Raw genomic sequence first — 12,672 nt, 5'->3', positions numbered from 1 at the left:
TCAATACAGCCTGTTATCTCTCCTAATGGTACCAACATCAATACAGCCTGTTATCTCTCCTAATGGTACCGACATCAATACAGCCTGTTATCTCTCCTAATGGTACCTACATCAATACAGCCTGTTATCTCTCCTAATGGTACCTACATCAATACAGCCTGTTATCTCTCCTAATGGTACCTACATCAATACAGCCTGTTATCTCTCCTAATGGTACCTACATCAATACAGCCTGTTATCTCTCCTAATGGTACAAACATCAATACAGCCTGTTATCTCTCCTAATGGTACCAACATCAATACAGCCTGTTATCTCTCCTAATGGTACCAACATCAATACAGCCTGTTATCTCTCCTAATGGTACCAACATCAATACAGCCTGTTATCTCTCCTAATGGTACCTACATCAATACAGCCTGTTATCTCTCCTAATGGTACCTACATCAATACAGCCTGTTATCTCTCCTAATGGTACCTACATCAATACAGCATGTTATCTCTCCTAATGGTACCTACATCAATACAGCCTGTTATCTCTCCTAATGGTACCACCATCAATACAGCTTGTTATCTCTCCTAATGGTACCAACATCAATACAGCCTGTTATCTCTCCTAATGGTACCAACATCAATACAGCCTGTTATCTCTCCTAATGGTACCTACATCAATACAGCCTGTTATCTCTCCTAATGGTACCAACATCCAACATGGATGGAATTGTGGACCAAATCAAATGAAAGCGTTTGTGGTCTGAGTGGCTATAAATGTCATGGTGGTTCCGTGGCTCCAATGCCAAATAACTAATGGACCTTGATATGAAAAGGGTTGAAAATCACTGGTTTAGAGTCGTTTTGTGGTAAAGAAGTTATAAACATTTAGGGCTATATCTTTCGCCACCCCTTAAACCCTCACCCCTAAACTAATTTGCCACTTTTTTTACTATTTTAACCCAATAGGACCTGACGTCGAAAAAAATAAAAATAAAAAAGTTTTCTAAATTATGACAATTTTCTGAAAGATTTGAGGCACATTTTAACGATTTTTCAAAAATAGCAGACCTACAAGTTATAGCTCATAGCACGCCACCGAGTGGCGCGCTATGAGCTTGTAGATCTGCTATTTGTCAATAGCTAAATTATAACATAATGTTTAAAACACCAAAATGGGTTAAAAAAAAACCTTTTAAAAATTGTTAAAATAGCCGATCCACAAGCTCACGATGTCTCCATGTAGATCGGCTATACTTGAACTATTTGAAAATGTTTTTCAAAATAGTAAAAAAAAAAAAAAAAGGCAAATACGTTTAGGGATAAAGGATAAGGGGTGGAATACGTTTGGGAACTGCCCATATAGATCCCAAGTCCCGTTAGTCCGAACAGGCACTGCTCCCGTGCTTGCGGTTAGGTTTAGGTTATAGGGTTAGAGATAGGGATAGTACATTTCGGAACAATAAACCTTCTGACTAATGACACGGCAAAATACGTTTAGGGATAAAGGATAAGGGGTGGAATACCAGGGATAAAGGATAAGGGGTGGCGCTGAGGAACCCTTTGAGTCTTTTTTGTGGTACCAGTTTTGTTACAGGCGGAGGTCAGGAGGTGACCCGGTGACGACCCCCTTCTCCTCCTGCCCACTAAACTAAACTAAAGTAGACTAAACTAGGCTCGGACCTGTCCGTTTGGGACCAGGAGAACAGCGGACGTTGTCTCCGAAGCGTGCCTTTCTGTCTGTCTGTCCCATTTCAGAATGCACACGTTTTCAAATGTAAGTCTAAATGTATTTAAATGTATTTAAAGGACTGAAGGTGTTTTTTTTTTCAGCCTCTGCAGGAAGTGCAGGCGTTTCTAATATGCTTTCTAGGTGTTAATGGACCACTTTAGGTCATCAGCGAGACGCACGTGCCCCGTGCAGGAACTCAGTGCTTTGGGCCCGCTCCAGTTCCCACTGCCGTTGATGGTATAACCCATTCTGAACGGGAACCCCTTTTGGTGTCATGTCATGCTTTAGCTATTGAAAAATAGCAGATCTACAAGCTCATAGCGCGCCACCGAGTGGCGCGCTATGAGCTTGTAGGTCTGCTATTTTTGAAAAAATCGAAGAACGACTGTGACATAGAAACATAGCTTTTTCAGAAAACTGTCAGGATGTAGACAGAAGAACATTTTTAGAATCTGATCTCAGGTCAGAATGGTATAAGTATGAGTGCACGGGGTGTGAACACTTGGGCCTCTAAGGACGTCTCCGTGGTCGAGTCCACAAAGGTCCCATTGATGTGACGTATGATGTGATGTAGTACGTTACTGTCAGTTCACACTGAAAATGTGTCTTCAGTGTGAACTGACAATAAAGTACTACATCACATCATTCAGGACGACGGTCGGGGACCCCTTTTGATGTTTTAAATTAAAGCATTACGTTATACTTTATAGCTATTGAAAAATAGCAGATCTACAAGCTGGTATAGCACTCTATTTTCTTTTTTTTTAATCTTGAAAATGTAGTGTAAATCTTTGAATACATATTATTATTTTAGAGTAAACGTTTTTAACTCAAATCTTTCGTCAGGGATGGCGCGGTTGGAGCTGGAGCTGCGTGGCAGAACAGGCGTGAGTCAGTCAGTAAGGTGAACAGGAGCGGACCGAGCACACAGCCCTGGGGGACGCCGGTACTCAGTCAATAAGGTGAACAGGAGCGGACCGAGCACACAGCCCTGGGGGATGCCGGTACTCAGTCAATAAGGTGAACAGGAGCGGGCCGAGCACACAGCCCTGGGGGACGCCGGTACTCAGTCAGTAAGGTGAACAGGAGCGGACCGAGCACACAGCCCTGGGGGACGGCGGTACTCAGTCAGTAAGGTGAACAGGAGCGGGCCGAGCACACAGCCCTGGGGGATGCCGGTACTCAGTCAGTAAGGTGAACAGGAGCGGGCCGAGCACACAGCCCTGGGGGATGCCGGTACTCAGTCAATAAGGTGAACAGGAGCGGGCCGAGCACACAGCCCTGGGGGACGCCGGTACTCAGTCAGTAAGGTGAACAGGAGCGGACCGAGCACACAGCCCTGGGGGATGCCGGTACTCAGTCAATAAGGTGAACAGGAGCGGACCGAGCACACAGCCCTGGGGGACGCCGGTACTCAGTCAGTAAGGTGAACAGATAGAGAGCGATAGAGAGAGAGCGATAGAGAGAGAGAGCGATAGAGAGAGAGAGCGATAGAGAGAGAGAGCGATAGAGAGCGATAGAGAGAGAGAGCGATAGAGAGCGATAGAGAGAGAGAGCGATAGAGAGCGATAGAGAGAGCGATAGAGAGCGATAGAGAGCGATAGAGAGCGATAGAGAGAGAGCGATAGAGAACGATAGAGAGAGAGAGCGATAGAGAGAGAGAGCGATAGAGAGCGATAGAGAGATAGCGATAGAGAGAGAGAGCGATAGAGAGAGAGAGCGATAGAGATAGAGCGATAGAGAGAGAGAGCGATAGAGAGAGAGAGAGAGAGAGAGCGATAGAGAGCGATAGAGAGAGAGCGATAGAGAGCGATAGAGAGAGAGCGATAGAGAGCGATAGAGAGAGAGCGATAGAGAGAGAGAGCGATAGAGAGAGAGAGCGATAGAGAGCGATAGAGATAGAGCGATAGAGAGAGAGAGCGATAGAGAGAGAGAGCGATAGAGAGAGAGAGCGATAGAGAGCGATAGAGAGCGATAGAGAGCGATAGAGAGAGAGAGCGATAGAGAGAGAGCGATAGAGAGAGAGAGCGATAGAGAGAGAGAGCGATAGAGAGAGAGAGCGATAGAGAGCGATAGAGAGAGAGCGATAGAGAGCGATAGAGAGAGTGCGATAGAGAGAGAGAGCGATAGAGAGCGATAGAGAGAGAGCGATAGAGAGCGATAGAGAGCGAGAGCGATAGAGAGCGATAGAGACAGAGCGATAGAGAGCGATAGAGAGAGAGAGCGATAGAGAGAGAGAGCGATAGAGAGAGAGCGATAGAGAGAGAGAGAGCGATAGAGAGAGAGCGATAGAGAGAGAGAGCGATAGAGAGAGAGAGCGATAGAGAGAGAGCGATAGAGAGAGAGCGATAGAGAGAGAGCGATAGAGAGAGAGAGCGATAGAGAGCGATAGAGAGAGAGCGATAGAGAGCGATAGAGAGCGATAGAGAGAGAGAGCGATAGAGAGAGAGAGCGATAGAGAGCGATAGAGAGAGAGAGCGATAGAGAGCGATAGAGAGCGATAGAGAGCGATAGAGAGCGATAGAGAGCGATAGAGAGAGAGAGAGAGCGATAGAGAGAGAGAGCGATAGAGAGAGAGAGCGATAGAGAGAGAGCGATAGAGAGAGAGAGAGAGATAGAGAGCGATATAGAGAGAGCGATAGAGAGAGAGAGCGATAGAGAGAGAGCGATAGAGAGAGAGAGCGATAGAGAGAGAGCGATAGAGAGAGAGCGATAGAGAGAGAGAGCGATAGAGAGCGATAGAGAGAGAGAGCGATAGATAGCGATAGAGAGCGATAGAGAGCGATAGAGAGAGAGAGAGAGAGAGAGAGAGAGCGATAGAGAGCGATAGAGAGCGATAGAGAGAGAGAGCGATAGAGAGCGATAGAGAGAGAGAGCGATAGAGAGCGATAGAGAGAGAGAGCGATAGAGAGAGAGAGCGATAGAGAGCGATAGAGAGAGAGATAGAGCGATAGAGAGAGAGAGCGATAGAGAGCGATAGAGAGAGAGAGAGAGCGATAGAGAGAGAGAGAGAGCGATAGAGAGAGAGCGATAGAGAGAGAGAGCGATAGAGAGAGAGAGCGATAGAGAGAGAGCGATAGAGAGAGAGAGCGATAGAGAGAGAGAGCGATAGAGAGAGAGAGCGATAGAGAGAGAAAGCGATAGAGAGCGATAGAGAGAGAGCGATAGAGAGCGATAGAGAGAGAGCGATAGAGAGAGAGAGCGATAGAGAGAGAGAGCGATAGAGAGAGAGAGCGATAGAGAGCGATAGAGAGAGAGAGCGATAGAGAGCGATAGAGAGAGCGATAGAGAGCGATAGAGAGAGAGCGATAGAGAGCGATAGAGAGCGATAGAGAGAGAGCGATAGAGAGCGATAGAGAGAGAGCGATAGAGAGCGATAGAGAGAGAGCGATAGAGAGAGAGAGCGATAGAGAGAGAGAGCGATAGAGAGAGAGAGAGAGCGATAGAGAGCGATAGAGAGAGAGAGCGATAGAGAGCGATAGAGAGAGAGAGCGATAGAGAGCGATAGAGAGAGCGATAGAGAGCGATAGAAAGAGAGCGATAGAGAGCGATAGAGAGAGAGCGATAGAGAGCGATAGAGAGAGAGAGCGATAGAGAGAGAGAGCGATAGAGAGCGATAGAGAGAGAGCGATAGAGAGAGAGAGCGATAGAGAGAGAGCGATAGAGAGAGAGAGCGATAGAGAGAGAGAGCGATAGAGAGAGAGAGCGATAGAGAGCGATAGAGAGAGAGCGATAGAGAGAGAGAGCGATAGAGAGAGAGAGCGATAGAGAGAGAGCAATAGAGAGAGAGAGCGATAGAGAGAGAGAGCGATAGAGAGCGATAGAGAGAGCGATAGAGAGAGAGCGATAGAGAGCGATAGAGAGAGAGCGATAGAGAGAGAGAGCGATAGAGAGAGAGAGCGATAGAGAGCGATAGAGAGAGAGAGCGATAGAGAGCGATAGAGAGAGAGCGATAGAGAGCGATAGAGAGAGAGCGATAGAGAGCGATAGAGAGAGAGCGATAGAGAGAGAGAGCGATAGAGAGAGAGAGAGAGCGATAGAGAGAGAGCGATAGAGAGAGAGAGCGATAGAGAGCGATAGAGAGAGAGAGCGATAGAGAGCGATAGAGAGAGCGATAGAGAGCGATAGAGAGAGAGCGATAGAGAGAGAGCGATAGAGAGCGATAGAGAGCGATAGAGAGAGAGCGATAGAGAGCGATAGAGAGAGAGAGCGATAGAGAGAGAGAGCGATAGAGAGCGATAGAGAGAGAGATAGAGCGATAGAGAGAGAGAGCGATAGAGAGCGATAGAGAGAGAGAGAGAGCGATAGAGAGAGAGAGAGAGCGATAGAGAGAGAGCGATAGAGAGAGAGAGCGATAGAGAGAGAGAGCGATAGAGAGAGAGCGATAGAGAGAGAGAGCGATAGAGAGAGAGAGCGATAGAGAGAGAGAGCGATAGAGAGAGAAAGCGATAGAGAGCGATAGAGAGAGAGCGATAGAGAGCGATAGAGAGAGAGCGATAGAGAGAGAGAGCGATAGAGAGAGAGAGCGATAGAGAGAGAGAGCGATAGAGAGCGATAGAGAGAGAGAGCGATAGAGAGCGATAGAGAGAGCGATAGAGAGCGATAGAGAGAGAGCGATAGAGAGCGATAGAGAGCGATAGAGAGAGAGCGATAGAGAGCGATAGAGAGAGAGCGATAGAGAGCGATAGAGAGAGAGCGATAGAGAGAGAGAGCGATAGAGAGAGAGAGCGATAGAGAGAGAGAGAGAGCGATAGAGAGCGATAGAGAGAGAGAGCGATAGAGAGCGATAGAGAGAGAGAGCGATAGAGAGCGATAGAGAGAGCGATAGAGAGCGATAGAAAGAGAGCGATAGAGAGCGATAGAGAGAGAGCGATAGAGAGCGATAGAGAGAGAGAGCGATAGAGAGAGAGAGCGATAGAGAGCGATAGAGAGAGAGCGATAGAGAGAGAGAGCGATAGAGAGAGAGCGATAGAGAGAGAGAGCGATAGAGAGAGAGAGCGATAGAGAGAGAGAGCGATAGAGAGCGATAGAGAGAGAGCGATAGAGAGAGAGAGCGATAGAGAGAGAGAGCGATAGAGAGAGAGCAATAGAGAGAGAGAGCGATAGAGAGAGAGAGCGATAGAGAGCGATAGAGAGAGCGATAGAGAGAGAGCGATAGAGAGCGATAGAGAGAGAGCGATAGAGAGAGAGAGCGATAGAGAGAGAGAGCGATAGAGAGCGATAGAGAGAGAGAGCGATAGAGAGCGATAGAGAGAGAGCGATAGAGAGCGATAGAGAGAGAGCGATAGAGAGCGATAGAGAGAGAGCGATAGAGAGAGAGAGCGATAGAGAGAGAGAGAGAGCGATAGAGAGAGAGCGATAGAGAGAGAGAGCGATAGAGAGCGATAGAGAGAGAGAGCGATAGAGAGCGATAGAGAGAGCGATAGAGAGCGATAGAGAGAGAGCGATAGAGAGAGAGCGATAGAGAGCGATAGAGAGCGATAGAGAGAGAGCGATAGAGAGCGATAGAGAGAGAGAGCGATAGAGAGAGAGAGCGATAGAGAGCGATAGAGAGAGAGCGATAGAGAGAGAGAGCGATAGAGAGAGAGCGATAGAGAGAGAGCGATAGAGAGAGAGAGCGATAGAGAGAGAGAGCGATAGAGAGCGATAGAGAGAGAGCGATAGAGAGCGATAGAGAGAGAGCGATAGAGAGCGATAGAGAGAGAGCGATAGAGAGAGAGAGCGATAGAGAGAGAGAGCGATAGAGAGAGAGAGCGATAGAGAGCGATAGAGAGAGAGAGCGATAGAGAGAGAGAGCGATAGAGAGAGAACGATAGAGAGAGAGAGCGATAGAGAGAGAGAGCGATAGAGAGCGATAGAGAGAGAGAGCGATAGAGAGAGAGCGATAGAGAGAGAGAGCGATAGAGAGAGAGAGCGATAGAGAGAGAGCGATAGAGAGAGAGAGCGATAGAGAGAGAGAGCGATAGAGAGAGAGAGCGATAGAGAGAGAAAGCAATAGAGAGCGATAGAGAGAGAGCGATAGAGAGCGATAGAGAGAGAGCGATAGAGAGCGATAGAGAGAGAGCGATAGAGAGAGAGAGCGATAGAGAGAGAGAGCGATAGAGAGAGAGAGCGATAGAGAGCGATAGAGAGAGAGAGCGATAGAGAGCGATAGAGAGAGCGATAGAGAGCGATAGAGAGAGAGCGATAGAGAGCGATAGAGAGAGAGCGATAGAGAGCGATAGAGAGAGAGAGCGATAGAGAGAGAGAGCGATAGAGAGCGATAGAGAGAGAGCGATAGAGAGAGAGAGCGATAGAGAGAGAGAGCGATAGAGAGAGAGCGATAGAGAGAGAGAGCGATAGAGAGAGAGAGCGATAGAGAGCGATAGAGAGAGAGCGATAGAGAGCGATAGAGAGAGAGCGATAGAGAGCGATAGAGAGAGAGCGATAGAGAGAGAGAGCGATAGAGAGAGAGAGCGATATAGAGAGAGAGCGATAGAGAGCGATAGAGAGAGAGAGCGATAGAGAGCGATAGAGAGAGAGAGCGATAGAGAGCGATAGAGAGAGCGATAGAGAGCGATAGAGAGCGATAGAGAGCGATAGAGAGAGAGCGATAGAGAGCGATAGAGAGAGAGAGCGATAGAGAGAGAGAGCGATAGAGAGCGATAGAGAGAGAGCGATAGAGAGAGAGAGCGATAGAGAGAGAGAGCGATAGAGATAGAGCGATAGAGAGAGAGAGCGATAGAGAGAGAGAGAGAGAGAGAGCGATAGAGAGCGATAGAGAGAGAGCGATAGAGAGCGATAGAGAGAGAGCGATAGAGAGCGATAGAGAGAGAGCGATAGAGAGAGAGAGCGATAGAGAGAGAGAGCGATAGAGAGCGATAGAGATAGAGCGATAGAGAGAGAGAGCGATAGAGAGAGAGAGCGGTAGAGAGAGAGAGCGATAGAGAGCGATAGAGAGCGATAGAGAGCGATAGAGAGAGAGAGCGATAGAGAGAGAGCGATAGAGAGAGAGAGCGATAGAGAGAGAGAGCGATAGAGAGAGAGAGCGATAGAGAGAGAGAGCGATAGAGAGCGATAGAGAGAGAGCGATAGAGAGCGATAGAGAGAGTGCGATAGAGAGAGAGAGCGATAGAGAGCGATAGAGAGAGAGCGATAGAGAGCGATAGAGAGCGAGAGCGATAGAGAGCGATAGAGACAGAGCGATAGAGAGCGATAGAGAGAGAGAGCGATAGAGAGAGAGAGCGATAGAGAGAGAGCGATAGAGAGAGAGAGAGCGATAGAGAGAGAGCGATAGAGAGAGAGAGCGATAGAGAGAGAGAGCGATAGAGAGAGAGCGATAGAGAGAGAGCGATAGAGAGAGAGAGCGATAGAGAGAGAGAGAGAGAGAGCGATAGAGAGCGATAGAGAGAGAGAGCGATAGAGAGCGATAGAGAGCGATAGAGAGCGATAGAGAGCGATAGAGAGCGATAGAGAGAGAGAGAGAGCGATAGAGAGAGAGAGCGATAGAGAGAGAGAGCGATAGAGAGAGAGCGATAGAGAGAGAGAGAGAGATAGAGAGCGATAGAGAGAGAGCGATAGAGAGAGAGAGCGATAGAGAGAGAGCGATAGAGAGAGAGAGCGATAGAGAGAGAGCGATAGAGAGAGAGCGATAGAGAGAGAGAGCGATAGAGAGCGATAGAGAGAGAGAGCGATAGATAGCGATAGAGAGCGATAGAGAGCGATAGAGAGAGAGAGCGATAGATAGCGATAGAGAGCGATAGAGAGCGATAGAGAGAGAGCGATAGAGAGAGAGCGATAGAGAGAGAGAGCGATAGAGAGCGATAGAGAGAGAGCGATAGAGAGCGATAGAGAGAGAGAGCGATAGAGAGAGAGAGCGATAGAGAGCGATAGAGAGAGAGAGCGATAGAGAGCGATAGAGAGCGATAGAGAGCGATAGAGAGCGATAGAGAGCGATAGAGAGCGATAGAGAGAGAGAGAGAGCGATAGAGAGAGAGAGCGATAGAGAGAGAGAGCGATAGAGAGAGAGAGCGATAGAGAGCGATAGAGAGAGAGAGCGATAGAGAGAGAGAGCGATAGAGAGCGATAGATAGAGAGAGCGATAGAGAGAGAGAGCGATAGAGAGAGAGAGAGAGCGATAGAGAGAGAGAGAGAGCGATAGAGAGAGAGAGCGATAGAGAGAGAGAGCGATAGAGAGGCAATTTTTGGCCATCGATTTTTTCGCCATCGCTTTTTTTGCCATCGCTTTTTTCGCCATCGCTTTTTTCGCCATCGCTTTTTTCCATCGCTTTTTTCCATCGCTTTTTTCGCCATCGCTTTTTTCACCATCGTTTTTTTTTTTTTTCGCCATCGCTTTTTTCGCCATCGCTTTTTTTGGCCATCGCTTTTTTGGCCATCGCTTTTTTCGCCATCGCTTTTTTCGCCATCGCTTTTTTTGGCCATCGCTTTTTTCGCCATCGCTTTTTTCGCCATCGCTTTTTTCCGCTTTTTGGCCATCGCTTTTTTCGCCATCGCTTTTTTCGCCATCGCTTTTTTTCGCCATCGCTTTTTTCGCCATCGCTTTTTTCGCCATCGCTTTTTTCCGCTTTTTTCCATCGCTTTTTTCCATCGCTTTTTTCCATCGCTTTTTTCGCCATCGCTTTTTTCGCCATCGCTTTTTTGGCCATTGCTTTTTTGGCCATCGCTTTTTTTGCCATCGCTTTTTTTGGCCATCGCTTTTTTCGCCATCGCTTTTTTCGCCATCGCTTTTTTTGGCCATCGCTTTTTTGGCCATCGCTTTTTTTGGCCATCGCTTTTTTTGGCCATCGCTTTTTTAGAGAGAGAGAGCGATAGAGAGAGAGAGCGATAGAGAGAGAGCGATAGAGAGAGAGAGCGATAGAGAGAGAGAGCGATAGAGAGCGATAGAGAGAGAGCGATAGAGAGCGATAGAGAGAGAGCGATAGAGAGCGATAGAGAGAGAGCGATAGAGAGAGAGAGCGATAGAGAGAGAGAGCGATAGAGAGAGAGAGCGATAGAGAGCGATAGAGAGAGCGATAGAGAGAGCGATAGAGAGCGATAGAGAGCGATAGAGAGAGAGCGATAGAGAGCGATAGAGAGAGAGAGCGATAGAGAGAGAGAGCGATAGAGAGCGATAGAGAGAGAGCGATAGAGAGAGAGAGCGATAGAGAGAGAGAGCGATAGAGATAGAGCGATAGAGAGAGAGAGCGATAGAGAGAGAGAGAGAGCGATAGAGAGCGATAGAGAGAGAGCGATAGAGAGAGAGCGATAGAGAGCGATAGAGAGAGAGCGATAGAGAGCGATAGAGAGAGAGCGATAGAGAGAGAGAGCGATAGAGAGAGAGAGCGATAGAGAGCGATAGAGAGAGAGAGCGATAGAGATAGAGCGATAGAGAGAGAGAGCGATAGAGAGAGAGAGCGATAGAGAGAGAGAGCGATAGAGAGCGATAGAGAGAGAGCGATAGAGAGCGATAGAGAGCGATAGAGAGAGAGAGCGATAGAGAGAGAGCGATAGAGAGAGAGAGCGATAGAGAGAGAGAGCGATAGAGAGAGAGAGCGATAGAGAGCGATAGAGAGAGAGCGATAGAGAGCGATAGAGAGAGTGCGATAGAGAGAGAGAGCGATAGAGAGCGATAGAGAGAGAGCGATAGAGAGCGATAGAGAGCGAGAGCGATAGAGAGCGATAGAGACAGAGCGATAGAGAGCGATAGAGAGAGAGAGCGATAGAGAGAGAGAGCGATAGAGAGAGAGCGATAGAGAGAGAGCGATAGAGAGAGAGCGATAGAGAGAGAGAGCGATAGAGAGAGAGAGCGATAGAGAGAGAGCGATAGAGAGAGAGCGATAGAGAGAGAGAGCGATAGAGAGCGATAGAGAGAGAGCGATAGAGAGAGAGCGATAGAGAGCGCTAGAGAGAGAGAGCGATAGAGAGAGCGATAGAGAGAGAGAGCGATAGAGAGCGATAGAGAGCGATAGAGAGAGAGAGCGATAGAGAGAGAGAGAGAGCGATAGAGAGCGATAGAGAGAGAGAGAGAGCGATAGAGAGAGAGAGCGATAGAGAGAGAGCGATAGAGAGAGAGAGAGCGATAGAGAGAGAGCGATAGAGAGAGAGAGCTTTTTTTTCGCTTTTTTTGGCCATCGCTTTTTTGGCCATCGCTTTTTTGGCCATCGCTTTTTTTGGCCATCGCTTTTTTCGCCATCGCTTTTTTCGCCATCGCTTTTTTCCATCGCTTTTTTCGCCATCGCTTTTTTGGCCATCGCTTTTTTCGCCATCGCTTTTTTTGCCATCGCTTTTTTCGCCATCGCTTTTTTCGCCATCGCTTTTTTCCATCGCTTTTTTCGCCATCGCTTTTTTCGCCATCGCTTTTTTTGCCATCGCTTTTTTGGCCATCGCTTTTTTGGCCATCGCTTTTTTTGCCATCGCTTTTTTCGCCATCGCTTTTTTCCGCTTTTTTCCATCGCTTTTTTCCATCGCTTTTTTCCATCGCTTTTTTCCATCGCTTTTTTCCATCGCTTTTTTCGCCATCGCTTTTTTCGCCATCGCTTTTTTGGCCATCGCTTTTTTTGCCATCGCTTTTTTTGGCCATCGCTTTTTTCGCCATCGCTTTTTTCGCCATCGCTTTTTTTGGCCATCGCTTTTTTGGCCATCGCTTTTTTTGGCCATCGCTTTTTTTGGCCATCGCTTTTTTAGAGAGAGAGAGCGATAGAGAGAGAGAGCGATAGAGAGAGAGCGATAGAGAGAGAGAGCGATAGAGAGAGAGAGCGATAGAGAGCGATAGAGAGAGAGCGATAGAGAGCGATAGAGAGAGAGCGATAGAGAGCGATAGAGAGAGAGCGATAGAGAGAGAGAGCGATAGAGAGAGAGAGCGATAGAGAGAGAGAGCGATAGAGAGCGATAGAGAGAGAGAGCGATAGAGAGCGATAGAGAGAGAGAGCGATAGAGAGCGATAGAGATAGCGATAGAGAGTGATAGAGAGCGA

This window comes from Protomyctophum parallelum (genome assembly GCF_964188405.1).
Source record: "Protomyctophum parallelum genome assembly, chromosome: 18".
Classification (NCBI taxonomy): domain Eukaryota; kingdom Metazoa; phylum Chordata; class Actinopteri; order Myctophiformes; family Myctophidae; genus Protomyctophum; species Protomyctophum parallelum.
Note: the sequence above shows the minus strand (reverse complement) of the source record.